Below are 16,946 nucleotides of genomic sequence, written 5' to 3' on the forward strand. Positions count from 1 at the left end.
ACCAAAACAAAAATGGCTCTCTGGCTCACTCCCCCCCTTTGTGGTGGAATTGGGTGTGTGTGTGTGTGTGGGTCACTTTGAAGATGACGATACACAAGATTTGTGTGTGTGTTACACTTTCAGTTACGTTTGTTTCTTTTCCATGCCCCCTCTCACTCTCTCTTCCTCTCTCTTCCTCTCTCTTTCTCTCTCTCTCTCTGTATTAACCCACCGATTGTCACTACGCGTTCGGCTGTGCGGCGTTTGAACGCCGCCTTCACGCACCACAGATTCCACTGCACATCGCGACGACACAGAAACAGACAGACAAACTAATAGCACAACAACAACAACAAAAGCTACACTGCACAGCGGCTCAAAAAAAAAAAATTCTCGACGACCCGAGCGGAAGGGTTCGTCGCTTACGCTCGCGGCCAGCTCCACTGTTTACTGGCGTGTGTATTTTTGCGTGTGCTGCGCCAGCAAACAACTCGGTCGTTTTGCAGTGGTGAGCGGGGTCTGTCGACGGGCCTTGCCTGCACGGGCGAATTGAATTGTTGCAGGTTCGGTCGCTCCGGCACTACTAATGCTGCCAAAACTGTCAGCCCGAACGCTCACTCTCAGCCACTCTCGCGCGCTTAGCGTTCCCCCGTCCAGGGCCGGGCCGGACTGGTCCAGGACCGGTGTGGATTCCCCTTGCCTTCTTGTCGGTTTTTGTTGTTGTTGCTGTTGTTGTTGTTATTGTTTGCTGTCTCCCTTTCCCAACTACCCACTTCGGTTTCGGGTTTCTCGCTTCCTCTCGCCTTTTCGCATCGCACACATACAGACAGCCAACAGACCTCTGGCTCTTCTGTTTTCTTCCGCTTTGCTGCTGCTGCTGCCAATTTCTCGCTCGCTGCCCCTTCCTTTCGCCTTACCGTTTGCCTCCCTCCCTCTCTCTCGCTCTCGCTGTCTGTGCCACTCTTCCCCGGCGAGGGGGTTGGGTTTTTTTTGGTGATGACGGCGATGATGAGACCGTCGTGTACGCCCCAACGACGATCCTACGCTTCTGGGGGGGGAGGGTGAGGCGGGTTGACGGATCGGTAATCTCGAGCGCTCCTTCTTCTCCTTCCGCCCCAACAACAACAACAAAAAAGGCCCCAGTGTCCCATAAAATGCACTCCCGCCGCGCGCTTCTCGACGCTTTCCCACCACACAAAGTCGGAAGAATTGTCGCTCTCTCTCTCTCTTTCTCTCTCTTTCCATTGCTTGAAATATTTTCCTTTTTGGGGCCCACACACACCACACACAGCCACATACGCCTGGTGGAACAGTTCGTTTACTTCCACAGCAAGAAGCCGTGTTTTGCGCTATATTTTTCGTGCCTTGGCGAATCCGAGTCTCGCTCTCTCTCTCTCTCTCGCTCTCTCTTGATCTCTCTCTTACTCTCTCTCTCTTTGAAGAGAAGGGGAGAATTCTCTTCCTTTTCCCAAACTACACTACATGCATGTCGCGGAGATCGTTGTTCCGGGAGTTTTCTTCCCCGTACGTGAGGCATTGCCCCTCTCGAATGGCTCGGGCTTCTTCCCACATACGTAATACACATCGCCACACACACACACACACACACACACACACACACACACACACACACACACACACACATTGTGCCTTTCTTGAAACCCTCCGCTACGAACTGCAACCCACAATCCAGCCTTTTACCTCATTGTCGATGTGTGTGTGTTGGTGGTTCGATTCCTCCTTGAGCCAGGGGTTCTTGGGTTCCTTGCCAGTAACCTACCCCGAGAGCGAGAGAGATGCCCCTGTTTTGTTCCTTCCTCACCCACACACACACACACACGACACTCTGCACTGGCCAAAAATGTCGGCTTTATGAGAGACCCGGTTGGCCGCTGTGCAGTGCTGCTGTCTTTAAATCAAACCATGCACACCACTCCACTCCACTGCCCGCTCACGAACTAGAACAACGGACTGCCGGCTCAGCTACCTTAACCGTTGGCATGAACCTGCCGTGCTGCGCCCATCCTGTGCATCCGACCGCGATCCGCAACAGCATGGTCCCACACCCGCCCCGTTCTCTTCCGTTCCTTTTCCGCTGCGCCCTTCGCTTCCTTGTTCCGTTCGCCCTCACACACACACACACACACACACAGCACCGCAGGGAGCGTCGTGTTTCGGGACCGATACTTTACTGTACCTTTCTCTCTCTCTCTCTCTCTCTCTCTCTTTCTCTGTGTGTTCGCTCTTCTTCTCGTCGCTAGGTTTGCCCTCTACTCACGGCACGGTATTATCCCCGGGGCTGGTTTAAGACCTCCTCTGGTGGTCCATTCACGGTCGTTGGTCCGCCGCCGCCGCCGTCAGCGGCGAAGAAGGGCGAAGAGCGTAATGGGATGCGCACAGTTGTGTGTGTGTGTGTGTGCATGCGTGTGTGGGGGAAAGAAAAGAGAAAGAAAGAAAAGGGGGAAAACAAACGGAAGGGAAGGAAGGGAAACAGAACGAATGAATATAACGCAAAATGCGAGAAGCAACCAAAAAAAAAAAATAGAAAAAAGGGAAACAAAATAAGGAAATAAAAGCTGGCATCCGAGTAGCAAAAGCAGAACGAAAAACAAGAAGACTCGCTAGCAGCAGCAGCACGTTAAAGGTAGCGCGTTAAAAACATTACCGAAAAACCCCCAAAAAAGGCACACAAAACAAAACAACAACAATAACAACAACCAAAAAGGGCAAAAGAGATGAAAAAGGAAGGAAAAAGTAATATTAAAATGAAAACACACACACACACATACAGAAAAAAAAACAGTAAGATCAAAGCGCGCGTACGAAAACGTGAGACCCGAAAAATCGGTCCGAAAAACAGAAGAAACAGAGGATGGCAACTAAAACATAAAAAAAGAGACCAGAAACTGAAACAAACCAATGTGGGAGGGGAAGCGGGGGGGGGGGAGATCGAAGCAGTAGAAAAGGGAAGAAGAGAGAGAGAGAGAGAGAGAGAGAGAGAATGGATATATTGAAATTAAAGAAAGAAACGCACCACAAAACCGAAAGAACTGACCGAAGAGAAAAAAAAGAGGAAATTAAACAAGACGACGAACCCCCTCGCCAACAGTACCATCACCACCATGCCACACACCGTGTGCGTTTGGTGAGGGGGGGGGGGGCGAGGGTGGTTTTTTGAAGGGTTTGAAGAAGGGGGGGAAGGAGGAGGGCGGGCGGGAATGGGAAGTAAGCGGCACGCATCAGACAACCAAACCCGACCGCGAGGAGCTGTGCCCGGGAGGGAAGGAGGCAAATCGGGGTGTGGGTGGGGTTAGGTTTTGGAGTGTGGATGAAGGACGGGAGGTTGGTAAGCCCGAAAAACAGAAACACTGCGCACACCAGTGTAGGTGCAGGAGCGAGACACGATCAACTGGGGCGTGTTGGGGGAGCACGAAGTCGCGAAGGGTGAAGTTGCGAGGGAGTATTGCGTTGAGTGGGAAGCAAGATCCCGCAACGCTCGCAACGTGTAATAAAACGATGAGAGAAAGAGAGAAAAGAGAGAGAGAGAGAGAGAGAGAGAGAGAAAAAAGAGAACGTTTGAAGTCACTCGGTGGAGGTTGCAGTTGCGAAGCTTTTTCAACAACAACAACAACAGCAGAACAAAGGGGTTCCAAAGCTTAACGCCCTAAAGCAAATCAACACAAACCCTTCCCACTGTGCCTTCTCCAACAACCCCCTTTCTCAGCCCTTACCAGGGAGGGAGGGAGCTCGGAGAAACTTGGAGCAACAACAACAAAAAAATGGAAAAAGCTGGATCCTCCATAACTTCTCACCAGCTTTCCTCTTCCTTTCCCATCCGCCATATCGCTTGTTCTTGCAGCATATAAAAAAAAAAACGGAGGAAGGGTATTGGGATGATCTCTTGGGAACAGGGAGAGTGTGTGTGTGTGTCTGTGAATGCGCGAGAAAACTAAAAATAAAACAGAAAACAGGCAAGTGAATAAACTCTCCACCGAAAGTGGTGGGAAGGAGTGTGGGGCGTGTTGCGTTCGTGGCGCGAGGAGATACTATCTGGCGAATTTTGCTGCTGGTTCTGGCTGGTGCTGTTACGGCTACACCCCTCACCCCCTCCCCTCCCCCTCCTCCCCTCCTACTCCCCCGACACCCGCCCTCCCACAAACTCCAAACAATAAAGCATTATGTGAAAATGCTGGTGCGCGCAACCTGGACGAAAGCAAACTACTTCGACAAAGGCGCGGCATCGTTTCGGAATTGTTGCACGGCCTTACACACACCGAGGCGAGGAGTGTGTAGAGCCGACGCGAAGAAGGTAGAAGATGAATCGGGAAAAATGAAAAGCAAACTCCCCCACGCCTCAAAGCAAGGGGAATGCCACCACCGCCAAATCGATCACAATCAACCTAATTACGCTAACTAGCGGGGCCTGCCCCGATAAGTTTAAAAGCAGCCTTTTGCCGCCCGAGCCCTCCTCCCAGGCCTGTTTCTAGGGGGAGGGGGAAGGGGGGGGGTGAAAAAAGATGATTCGAGTTGAAGGTGGGATGAAATTTTTGGCGTTCAGCTTCCTGACCGTGGCAACTGTGGCTCAAAAACCCCGGGTGCGCAAGGTGGGAAGCAGCACGCTACAGCTAAGGAAGGTAAAAGGGGAGCAGCAGTGGAAAAAAACGAAACATCCGCTGCTGCCGCTGGGAAACACACAATGCAATTAACAATATTTTCTATATTCGGAGCTCGAGCTTTGGACCACACAGGCACACCGGAACACGCTGAGATGCTGCTGCACTGAGAAAGAAGGAAAGAGACTAAGAGAAAGAAAGAGAGAGCGAGAGAAAGAGAAAGAGAGAGAGCGAGAGAGAGAGGGCGAGAGAGAGAGAGAGAGAGTGAGAGAGAGAAAGAAAGAGAGAATCTGGAATGGTAACCCTGGGTACTGTGGCATTATGAAGAAAAGAGACTTCAGTTATGACAGTAGGTGACGAACCTCTGACAGGTGTCAAAATTTGCGTAAAGTTTCAGAGCAATGTCCCAAAAACCCCTGCACACTAGTGGTGTACTCAAGACACGGCTACTGCTGGTGTCGGAATCGGGATCACTTGTTCCACCCGGTGTCGGAGTCACTCGGAGTCGTCCGGAATAGGCGAAGTTGAAGTGTTTCGCTTTGCTCGTGCACTTCTTCAACGGTCTTTTCTTTCTCGGAATAGTGGTTTGGATCGATCCGGGGTCAGTGGAAGTCGGAGTTGGTGTTGCAGATAAAATGCCTGACCAGAATAAACATTGCACCTGCCGTCTTGGAATGATTCTCGATGACTCTGGGCGGCTTAAGATGACTCCAGATAACTTCGGATGACTCCAGATAATTCCAACTCCGACAGACTCCAGGCAACTTCGACTCCGATCGGCTTCCGGACGACTTGGGATGACTACGGATAACTCCCACTCCGACAGACTCAAGATAACTCCGAATCCGACAGACTCCGGGCAACTCCGACTCTGATCAGCTCTTGAAGACTCTGCACGACTTCAGACGATTCCGGAAGGCTCCAGATGACTTCGGACGACTCTGAAAACTCCGAATGATTCCGGCAAACTCCGGACCACTCCGGATAGCTCCGGCTTCCGGACGACCCCAGGCGGCTTCAGACGACTCCAAATGACTCCGGACGACTTGGGATGACTACGGATAACTCCCACTCCGACAGACTCAAGATAACTCCGAATCCGACAGACTCCGGGCAACTCCGACTCTGATCAGCTCTTGAAGACTCTGCACGACTTCAGACGATTCCGGAAGGCTCCAGATGACTTCGGACGACTCTGAAAACTCCGAATGATTCCGGCAAACTCCGGACTACTCCGGATAGCTTCGGCTTCCGGACGACCCCGGGCGGCTTCAGACGACTCCAAATGACTCCGGACGACTTGGGATGACTACGGATAACTCCCACTCCGACAGACTCAAGATAACTCCGAATCCGACAGACTCCGGGCAACTCCGACTCCGATCAGCTCCTGAAGATTCTGCACGACTCCAGAAGATTCCGGACGGCTTCAGACGACTCCAGGTGACTCGAGACGACTTCGGATGACTCCAGACGATCCCAAACAGCTGGCAGCATTTTGAAAGCTGTCACACGCATTATTGACGTAACGCTTTTCTCGTGGCAGATGTCATCAACCAAGTACCTTTAGACAACGTAAAACACACATGTACACAATGTACAATTCGTGATACGGAATGTATAGGAGGTCACAATCCTACCAACCGCATAATAATAATAAGAAGAAAAATGTCTATTGTTATGACAGGTGTAAAGCGCGGGGTTTCGCACGAATCTTGAGAACAGATCGGTACTGAAAACGATAGAAATGTCATACGGGAGAGTACAACCTGTCTCCTTGCAGCAGCAGCAGAAGAAAAACGTGTTGTTTGAAGTCAACAAGTGTGTAATTTGAAAGGCCTGGCATTACTTATGAACCTGTACCGAGTTCTAAGGTCATTTGCCAAACATTGAAGTCAATTTTCAGAATGTGACTTTTCACCCTCTTTCACCCACATCGATCGTACCAAAAAAAAAGCCCCCCTCCGCAAGCAGAGAAGGGCAAGTAACCAAGAGACAAGGAGAGGAAAAGACAAATGAACAAGAGAAGCAAAAACCCCGAGCCTAAGAGCATTATGGCAACAAGCAGAGCAAGGGACCCGTCCCGTCAGCACAGCGGTTGTACGTGATGCGAGGAGAAAGTAAAGCACAAAGAAAAAACAACCGAAGAAAGACCCAAAACATGTACAAAACCAGCGTGTGTGTGTGTGTGTGTGTTTCCCTTTTTGGTGAGAAAAATTAGGAGAAAAATCTTCCCAAAAATAGACAGAGAGGCGATTATAACAAAAAACAAAAAAAAAAGCAAAAATGGGTGAAAAATAGGCAGTCGAGTAATGAGGCGGTAAAACAAACGCAAGCAGAACCGCACCACGAGTTGCTCCGGTTGAGAGGAGTGTGGTGGGCAAGCTCCGCTTCAGCTTCAGCATCCCCGCATCCTTAAAGTCGCTGCCGCCAGCGCCGCAATGTGCGCTGTTAACACACAAATTAACCGAAAATAAAATTTGAAGCAAAACCCACGAATACACACACACACACACACACACACAATTGTCTTCCGTCCCGTGGCCGGTTCCCATTTCCGATTCCTTCCGCCCGTTTCTACCTCGGGAAGTCCGCACCGACCGGCAGGTTCAACGCAGCAGGGGGGGGAGAAAAAGATTTCCCTTTCATCCACCCGCATCATCGCAACCTAACCGAGAGGGGATAAATGCATCACTGGTCGGTGGTTGGCGGTTGGTGGTGATGTGTGGACTGCTGCAGCGCCTTTTGGGTTAAGGCCCGCCGCAAATTACACACCATCATCCAATTGCCTTTTTCCCTCTGTGGGTCTTGTGTTGTGTGTGTGTGTGTTGTGCCGCCGCTGTGTTATGCTTTTGCCGCTGCTTCTCACGACGGCATATCAACAGGTCATCCCGCAGTGCGCCCAAGCCTCCCACTTCCACACACACACACACATACACGAACCAGTAAGAAAGAGAGAGAGAGAGAAAGAGACACGAGCGAAGAGGATGGGTGGGGGATGGAACATGGGGGAGGGGGGGAGGGCATAAAATCGCTTGCGTCTTTTGGCTATCGTCCGACGTTCGTTAGCCACCCTTCTTGCGCCCTGGTTAGTGTGTTCGTGTGAGGCTTTAGACAGTAAACCTCCCCCCCCCCCCCTTGCCACCCAAAAAAAAGGCATCTTTTAAACCATTGCCCTGCGCGGCTTCGCTTTACGACCCGCCGCGCAGTCGCCACCGTATATAACGACCGCGATTGCCCAAAACAACAACAACAACAAAAAAGTGGTGAGGAAAAAACAACGAAAGAGAAAAACCGCCCGTCGTTCCCATAGGCCCCGCGTGTGGGCCTCCCCGAGGTCGTGGAGGTGCGCGGTGAGTTTTTGGTTTCCCACGGTTGCGCCACCGCCGTGCGAGTTTTGCCACCAGTACCACCATACACACACCGCACAGAGCGCTACAGAGACTCCAACGCCAACAACAGCACACATCTACACGCGCGCGCCACTGGGTCGTCAGCGACTCCCCTTGGTCAGCCTCCAGGCGCAAAAAATGCTTTTTGGCCCCTGTGTGTGTGTGTGTGTTGGAAGGCTAACCATCTTTGCCTAATGCACAGGAGTCCATCATTGCACTAGTCGGATGCTCCTCCATTGCCATGGTAGCTGCTTGCCTTTTTTCTCTCTGTCTTTCTAACCTTCTCTCTCCTTCTATCTCTCTCTATCTCTATTTATCTTTAGGTCGATTACTGGGTGTTTAACTAGTAACTGGGGTGGTTCAGAACGCTTTGCTAGCTTCGTTGCTATCGGCAAGAACGCTTTACACCGTCCCCAAAATAAACCACACACACACACACACACTCGCCCCTAGAGCAGGGAAAGTTTTGGTTGTTTCGCACACAACGGACGGCTGCTGGACGAGGCTGAACCTTGCTGACTATAATACGCTCGATTGGTAGGCGCTCGCATGGTGCAGTGGTTTTGCACACGGTCCATCTAACCGACAGGTCGTGGGATCAAATCTCTCTCTCATCTTGGGGAGGCGATCTCCAGCAATCCCTTGAAAGCCTTTTTCGGCTCAACCCGTTAAGACTTTATTAATTAATTAATATAAAAAAATGTGAAAATACAGAGAAGAAAACGAGATCCCTTCTTCAATTTAAAGGGTTCGACATTATTTAACACGACAATGAGGCAAGCTTTATTTGGCTAAAAATGCCTAAAGAATAAAAAAAAGAGCAATTTGCTTCTCACTCTCCAAAACATATGAGTCTGTGTATACCCTCCTCCTCTACACCCCTTTTCTTATTTTTTTAAAATAGAGTTTAAAGTGCATTTTCAGCACCGCGCAAGACACACGCAGCGCACGCGATCATTGCGTGCGTGGCACAGAGATGCGCACGTCGCCCTCTCTCCACCCAAGAACTCTGCTGCAGCAGGTTCGCATCAAATCGCGCACAGTAAAAAAAAAAAACGCACGCTACAGAAACAAAAACAAACCCGCCCCAACCCTTTTCAACCTGTCGTGTGTTTGTCTGTGTGTGTGTGTGTGTGATTTTGCTCGTTTTTCTACCACCCCACATTCGCTTACAGTTGCTCTTTCACACCTTTTTTTGCTCCGAACGGGCTATAGACTTAGGCAAGCCCTACGGTGCATGTTGCACTCACTTAAAGACCACAAAAAACGATGACGCTGTCTCTGTGAGGCGCGATTAGGTTAAAAAGCTTGAGAAAAAATACTAATAAGGAACTGCGCTGCTACATGGTCACCTGCATTATTGGCAAATTAGCACATTTAAAGTTTTAATGATTGGAACACATTGACTACAAATGTTTGATGCACCTAAGAATTATAGTTGTCCAGAGTCGTGTTCGGAGTCGCTCGGAGTCGTTCGGAGTCGGAGTCGTCCGGAGTCAGAGTCATTCACAATCGTCCAGGGTCGACCGGACGACTCAGGGCGACTCCGGACGACTCAGGGCGACTCCGGACGACTCAGGACAACACCGGACGACTTCGGACAACTCAGCACGTCTCCAGGAGACTCCGGACAACTCCGGACGAATCAGAACGAACTCCGGGCGACTTCGAACGACTCCGGGCGACTCTGGACGATTCCGACTCCAGGCAACTCCGAACTCCTCTCGGCAATTCCAGGCGGCTCCAGAGGATTCCGAACAACTCCGGATAATGCTGGGCGGACCTACCTTCCGGATTTGGTGCCGAAATTATCGAAGTTGGATCGGAGGCGACTCCAGATTTTTGTCAACTTTACTAGTCCACTAGTATCACTAGTCCAGAGTCGACCAGAGTCCTCCGGAGTCTTCCCGAGTCATCCCGAGTCGCCCGAAGTCGTTTGGAATTGTAGTCCGGTTTCGTCCGGAGTCGAAGTCGTTCAGAGTCGGCAGGAGTCGACTGGAGTTTGAGCCATTCGGAGTCGTCCAGAGTCGCTCGGTGTCGCTCGGAGTCGTTCAGAGTCGGAGTCGTCCGGAGTCGGAGTCATTCACAATCGTCCAGGGTCGACCGGACGACTCATGGCGACTCCGGACGACTCAGGGCGACTCCGGACGACTCAGAACAACACCGGACGACTTCGGACGAATCAGAACGACACCGGACGACTCCAACTCCAGGCGAGTCCGGACGACTTCGGACAACTCCGCACGTCTCCGAAAGACTCCGGACAACTCCGGATGAATCAGAACGAACCCCGGGTGACTTCGAACGACTCCGGGCGACCTTGGACGATTCCTACTCCAGGCAACTCCGAACTCCTCTCGGCAATTCCAGGCGGCTCCAGAGGATTCCGAACAACTCCGGATAATGCTGGGCGGACCTACCTTCCGGATTTGGTGCCGAAATTATCGAAGTTGGATCGGAGGCGACTCCAGATTTTTGTCAATTTTATTAGTCCACTAGTATCACTAGTCCAGAGTCGACCAGAGTCCTCCGGAGTCTTCCCGAGTCATCCCGAGTCGCCCGAAGTCGTTTGGAATTGTAGTCCGGTTTCGTCCGGAGTCGAAGTCGTTCAGAGTCGGCAGGAGTCGACTGGAGTTTGAGCCATTCGGAGTCGTCCAGAGTCGCTCGGTGTCGCTTGGAGTCGTTCAGAGTCGGAGTCGTCCGGAGTCGGAGTCATTCACAATCGTCCAGGGTCGACCGGACGACTCATGGCGACTCCGGACGACTCAGGGCGACTCCGGACGACTCAGAACAACACCGGACGACTTCGGACGAATCAGAACGACACCGGACGACTCCAACTCCAGGCGAGTCCGGACGACTTCGGACAACTCCGCACGTCTCCGAAAGACTCCGGACAACTCCGGACGAATCAGAACGAACCCCGGGTGACTTCGAACGACTCCGGGCGACCTTGGACGATTCCTACTCCAGGCAACTCCGAACCCCTCTCGGCGATTCCAGGCGGCTCCAGACGATTCCGAACAACTCCGGATAATGCTGGGCGGACCTACCTTCCGGATTTGGTGCCGAAATTATCGAAGTTGGATCGGAGGCGACTCCAGATTTTTGTCAATTTTATTAGTCCACTAGTATCACTAGTCCAGAGTTGACCAGAGTCTTACCGAGTCATCCCGAGTCGCCCGAAGTCGTTTGGAATTGGAGTCTGGGGTCGTCCGGAGTTGTGCGGAGTTGTGCGGAGTCGTCCGGAGTCGAAGTCGTTCAGAGTCGGCAGGAGTCGACTGGAGTTTGAGCCATTCGGAGTCGTCCAGAGTCGATCGGAATGGATTGGAGTTGGTTGGAGTCAACCACTTCATCCCACACAATACATTTTCACGACTTTAGATGTTGACGTTTAAATTCCATTTTCTACATTTATAGTTGTTCCAAATAAGTCTACTTCTAATTGTATTCCTCGTTCAAGATGATGAAGCATCGATTGCCGTCAAAAAAAATCAACGTAGAGTGAAGAATCCGCTGGGATACAGATGCCAAATCCCTAAAAGTGTCATTTTGCCCCGCCTTCCCGTTTATCGCAAGGCATTGCACTTAGGGGCATGTTTCGTCTTGAGCTTGACAATTGCTAGAAACTATCTCCAGGAACAAACGAACGACCTGCAAATGCAAGCAGAATTGATGGCAAAGGATAATTGTATGGGTGTGTAAGATGTGTGTGGTACGATGATAGCAGCGCGGACACCCACCGAGCATCATCGCCTCACACTATTTGCTGCCTCACAGCATCCCTGTTCCCCTGATCGTGCATACAAATCCTTTGGACGCACCATTCGCCTGGACAGTTGCATCGTGCACGCGTGTTTTTTTGTTTTGTTTCCCTTCGTTTCTTCATTGCACACGTTTCCCAGTAGCTGGTGGAAGAAAGAGAAGAAGCGGTGGGAGAAAAACATACCCAAAAACCTTCACGTGCGTTGCAAGACCCGAACAATGTGCCAGTCTGGTCTGGTCCATCTTTCGGCTTCACGCACGTGCGTTAATTTCGTTTCCCCGCGGGAGGGGCCCGCATGCAAAAAAAAACAGTGTCGGCCGAGCTCCCCCCTCCAAGCAAGGGTGCAGACAAAAATTCCCTCACCCTTTCCTACCCCTAACCATAAACCAACACGGGACACGAGGAACCGCAAGAGGGGACGACGGAACGGAACGGAATGCGTTGTTGTGCATTGCAAAAACAAAAAAAAAAAAAACAGGGGAAAAGAAAGAAAGACAGAAAGAAATGAAAACGGAATCTTTCACTCGAACAGTGTCTGTCGCTTCCCAACTCCCTCCCCCCCCCCTTCCCCATCAAACGACCACATTTCGCCTAAACCATGTGCGCGCGTGTGCGCACGCGCATATTACAAACAATCTCGTCGCTTTGTGCGGGTGTAGAGGATCGTTTTTTCCAGCTGTAGGAGGAGTGGAGGGGTCGGAGTAGCTCGTAATTCAATTTCCCTTTTCCCACTCTACCTCCTTCCGCTACCCAATGAAGGGTGCACTTTCCTGTGCGCAAAACAACATTTCCTTTTTTCCTCCATTCCGCGCGCACTTGCGGGCGGCTTTCAGCAAACATGATCCCCTCCCCGTTCTCCCATCCTCAACAAAGTGGGTGGACGGTGAACATCGGTGTCTGCGTGCTGTGTTAAGTGTGTGTGTGTGTGTATGTGTCTTCCTTCAATAAAATGTGGAGAAAGAAAGAAAAAAGCAAGCAAACGATGATTAAGACACGTGCGCGCATTTTTAATTATTTTTTGGCAAGTCGGGAAGCACACCGAAAAGGACATACCGTTCCCCAACTTCCCGCTTTGGCGGCGCTTCGTGTCGTCGCTAGTCAAAGGCACGCGAGACGCACGCGCTGCACCAACAAATTTCCGGTGCATGGTGCTGGTAGAAACCAAAAATAAAAGAAAGGAGAATAGAAGAGAAAAAAAAAAACAATCCTTCGAATCCAGTGGGAATGGTCTGACAGATTCGAGGAGCGGGGGAGAAAAGGGGGAACAGGTCTGGCTTGTGGGTGGCCGTTCTAGTGGGGTGGTCTCTTGCCGATCCGCTATACCGCATCACATTCCCAAGCGCGTGTGTGTCTGTGTGGTAAAGTGGCGATGGACGAACGCAGCGGGTAACACAGAGGTTCGTTTCTTTTCATTGCAAGCAACCGACAGGCCAGTTCCGACTTAGAGATGTAAGATCAGATCCGGATTCGTTCCAATGATCCGGATCTGTAGTTTTTGGAATGAACCGGATCAACGGTTCCCTGAGCGAAACAGAGGCGCATGATCGAATGCTCCAAATGAGCAAGTGAGCAGATTTTCGAATGCTTGAGTCCAACGCGATACACTGACCGACAAAAGCTGAGCTTAATGCCGGTGCAAGCATAATCATGACTTTTTTCGAGCTATGAACAGTGCTGCTAAATGCCACTGTTTCAGCCACAAATACTCACCACTGAAACGAAGCTCAATTAATCTCACGTACACAACTGAGAAGATCAGAGGTGAGACTCAACCAGTTGGTGTATCAATCACATGCTTGGTGACATTTTGCACCCAACGCTAACTTGATCACGACATTTTCTATCGGTGATAATCACACCATTGTTGGGACATACTTGGCGTCGCAACCAAGTGACTGACCAAGAGCTGGTTGCACACAATGTCACCAACAAGCATGTGATGGTCGCAACAACTGTTTGAGTCTCACCACAAATCATCACGCGTAGAGCTTGTGACGCTGAAATGATTTTGTTTCAGCTGGAATTTGTCATGACTAATTCAGTGACATTTTGCCGAACTGATCACAGTAAAAAAAAGTCATGACATAGTGGCTGACCAAGCGTTGATCGCAAAAATGTCACAAAGCATGCATTGGTCACACCAATCGAGTTTGCAATTTGATTATCACAATTGAGTACGTGACGCTGACATGGATTTTGTTTCACTTTGATTTTTTATATGACATTGACGTTTTGCAACACTGGTCGCAAAGTCTCTATTAATAATCAGATGTGATCCTTCCACCCCTTGAATCCACACCCCCCCCCCCCCCCCCCCCTAACCCAACAAAGCCTTCGGCGACGATCGGAAGCAGTTCCGGAACAGCGGAGCATTCGGATTCGGTTCCTCTGTTGCGCTTTTTGCTGCGCACCGGCCCATCACTAGTGGGAAGCGGAACGAATAGTTGATCGTGTATGTGTGTGAATGAGGGGGACGGTCGGTGGCGGCGGTGGCGAAGGTGATGGAGACTGTATTCCCTTACGAAAAGCTCGACTGCAACGTGGTGTGTGTGCGTGTATGCGCGTGTTTGAAAGACGTTCCAGCGCAGGAAAGTTCAGGTGGCATTTTGTTTCAGCATTTGTGGCTTGCGCGCACACACACACACACGCACTCATACACAGAGACAAGGGTTTGTGGTGCGCTTCTTGAGCTGCTTGGTTTTCTTTTCATTTTCTTTTTTTTTTTTTGTTTCGCTCAAACGCGATCATCATCGACAGTTGGCTAGCGAAAGGAAAACAATAGCCCTCAGAGCTCAGTTTGTGACACATACATACACGCACACACACACACACACACAGGCACGGTGCAAGGCGAGTGCATGCACACTTACATCACACACATACAGCCATGTTACAAAGTCACGAACACGCACACACGCATGGATTAAAGCAGATGCGATGGGAACGCTGATCGAACGATTTAGCATGCACTTTTCCTTTACTTACACACTTTAATGAGAGCGAGTGAGAGAGAGAGAGAGAGAAAGAGGCAAACGTAGAAAAAGACGAAAGTAGCCTACACACACTCATACACAGAGAAGAAAAAAAAAACAAAAAGAAACAGGCTTCGCTGGCACCTTGAGCGGGTGTGTGCGAGCCCTCTTCTAGCCTTCTTGCGCGAGGCAGAATAAAAAATGGTGTTCGTTTCTTTTTCCTTTTCCGTTTTTTTTCCTCCCCGTTTTACCTTCGCCTCCGACTGGCCGAACCGGACCACACGTACACACATAAAGCACTCTTAGCGCATTTCACTAAAGTCAACAACAACAACAGCAGCACAACGAACTAACAGCAACAACATAAATGATACTACACCAGCAAGCACTTACATCTTCTTTCACGCAGACTCCTCACACGGCTGCTTCATGCTTCTGCAACGTAGTGAATTCACGGCCGCACTATGGGCGGAACAGAGAGGTGCTGCACACGCGCTGCATTGAGGCTGAGGCTGCTGCTTCTTCTCAATTTTGCAACCACACAAACGCACACACAGAGACAACTACACACATATACGCAGGGATGTCCGTGTCCTACCGGAGCGCTACTGCAGCGAGATGCTCGACACGCTTTTCATTTTCGGACTGTTCCTTTCTCGCTTGTTCCGTACGCGGTACCGTACGTCATGCGTTGTGGAATGGCCCATCCGTTACTGGCAGGTTGGTACATACGTCGCGCACGGTGAAGTGATGGACGGTCGGGCTTTTGGCACAACGAAAAAGACAGACGCTAGACAGTGCTTGCTGTGATTTTACGCTTGCATTTGCAACCGGTTGTTTTACATTTTATTAATTACAGTGGAGCGCCGTTTGTGCGGGTACCTTTTATCCAGCTGTCCGTTTATCCGTGCTGTTGAGAATTGACAGTTCAATACATAGATGACATTGCGTGCTGAGGAGGATATTTGAAATAACGGTTGCCAGAGCATTTTGTTTTAACAAAATACGCTATAATTCATGTCACATTTCAAATATTCTCATAGGAACGACACAAAGTTCATAAAAACTGGCTAGGATTTGTTAAAACATAATATATAGTAAGTTAAAAAAATAGGAATTTGTGATAAAATGTCTAAATTGACTCATTATGCGTTTTATTCAAGTATCCGGGCGATGCCATTGTGCCGCGAAATTATCGGTTTGTGTATTTCCAGCTTAATAGGGCCTTTAAATGCGAATTTGAAAATACGCAGTTTTATAAGCTTGACAGTTTTATGAACAAATTGTGCTGATTTGCAACGTAATGCAAAATATTTCCTTTTGTTTGAATTATATATATTTTATACAATTTTATTCAAACATAATTATATCAAATAATCCTGTTACCTATCGAAAATCTATCACTTCAAGCAAAATTACACAAAAATTAGTAATATTTTAACCAGAAACTATTAACTTCTACTCAGGGTCGTGCCTGTACAAGTGGAAGTGATTTTATCGGATGTGCTGTCAATTTTTTATGGGAAAGGCAGATAACGTCGGACGTCAATTTTATCATAAACGTTAAACTCTAAAAATCATCCAAATAGTTGCAATATGAATCGATTGGCCAGATAAATACAGTAGAACGTCGATTATCCGGGCAGCTCGGGACCGGACGGTTGCCGGTTAATCGATTTGCACGGATAATGGTCCAAGAAATGTCATTTTCAAACAAAAATTATTTTATTACTAGTTTTTTTTATTAGTTTTATGATTAATCCATCTTGAATAAATTGATTAATCGTTAGTAAAATATTTTTTTAATCAATAAATATAGGTTTAACAACTGTTCATGAACAAAAATGAATTTCGAAAATATCACTAGGCACTTTAGAGCTGCACAAAAATCTGGTTGCCCACTTGACTATCGCTGCAAATGTTCGCTGTACGTTTGAACAGCTGTCAGGCTGGAAATAGACGAATCGAGATCATCACGGTACCGCGAAAATCGCGTATGACTTGAGCTGTCAATTCTGTTATAAAATCTGACAGATAGGCGAGATAATCGCGGTTCGTGTATGGAACTATCCGAGGTCTGGTGACGATTGAATGTGCCAAGAAGAAATAATGTTTATCAATTTTCGAATCAAATTGGTTATTTCACATAGTTTATGCAAAATAAAATACAAAACTCTTTTCCCTACACGTTTTTTCAAACGAATTCACCAGAAAAAGTGAAAAC

General features: G+C 49.2%; 1 protein-coding gene across 5 annotated transcripts in view; it reads right to left on the reverse strand.

Moving 5' to 3' along the window:
• LOC120947521 (uncharacterized) overlaps positions 1 to 15,445 on the reverse strand; it is a 30,908-nt gene extending 15,463 nt beyond the window's left edge. For 2 of the 5 annotated variants that reach the window (XM_049610472.1, XM_040362905.2), the window contains exon 1: positions 15,116 to 15,445. The gene's annotated coding sequence lies outside the window, so the exon portion shown is untranslated. The other 3 variants (XM_040362923.2, XM_040362931.2, XM_040362913.2) reach the window with 3 other exon arrangements.
• Positions 15,446 to 16,946: the final 1,501 nt, after the last annotated feature.

This window comes from Anopheles coluzzii, chromosome X (genome assembly GCF_943734685.1).
Source record: "Anopheles coluzzii chromosome X, AcolN3, whole genome shotgun sequence".
Classification (NCBI taxonomy): Eukaryota; Metazoa; Arthropoda; class Insecta; order Diptera; family Culicidae; genus Anopheles; species Anopheles coluzzii.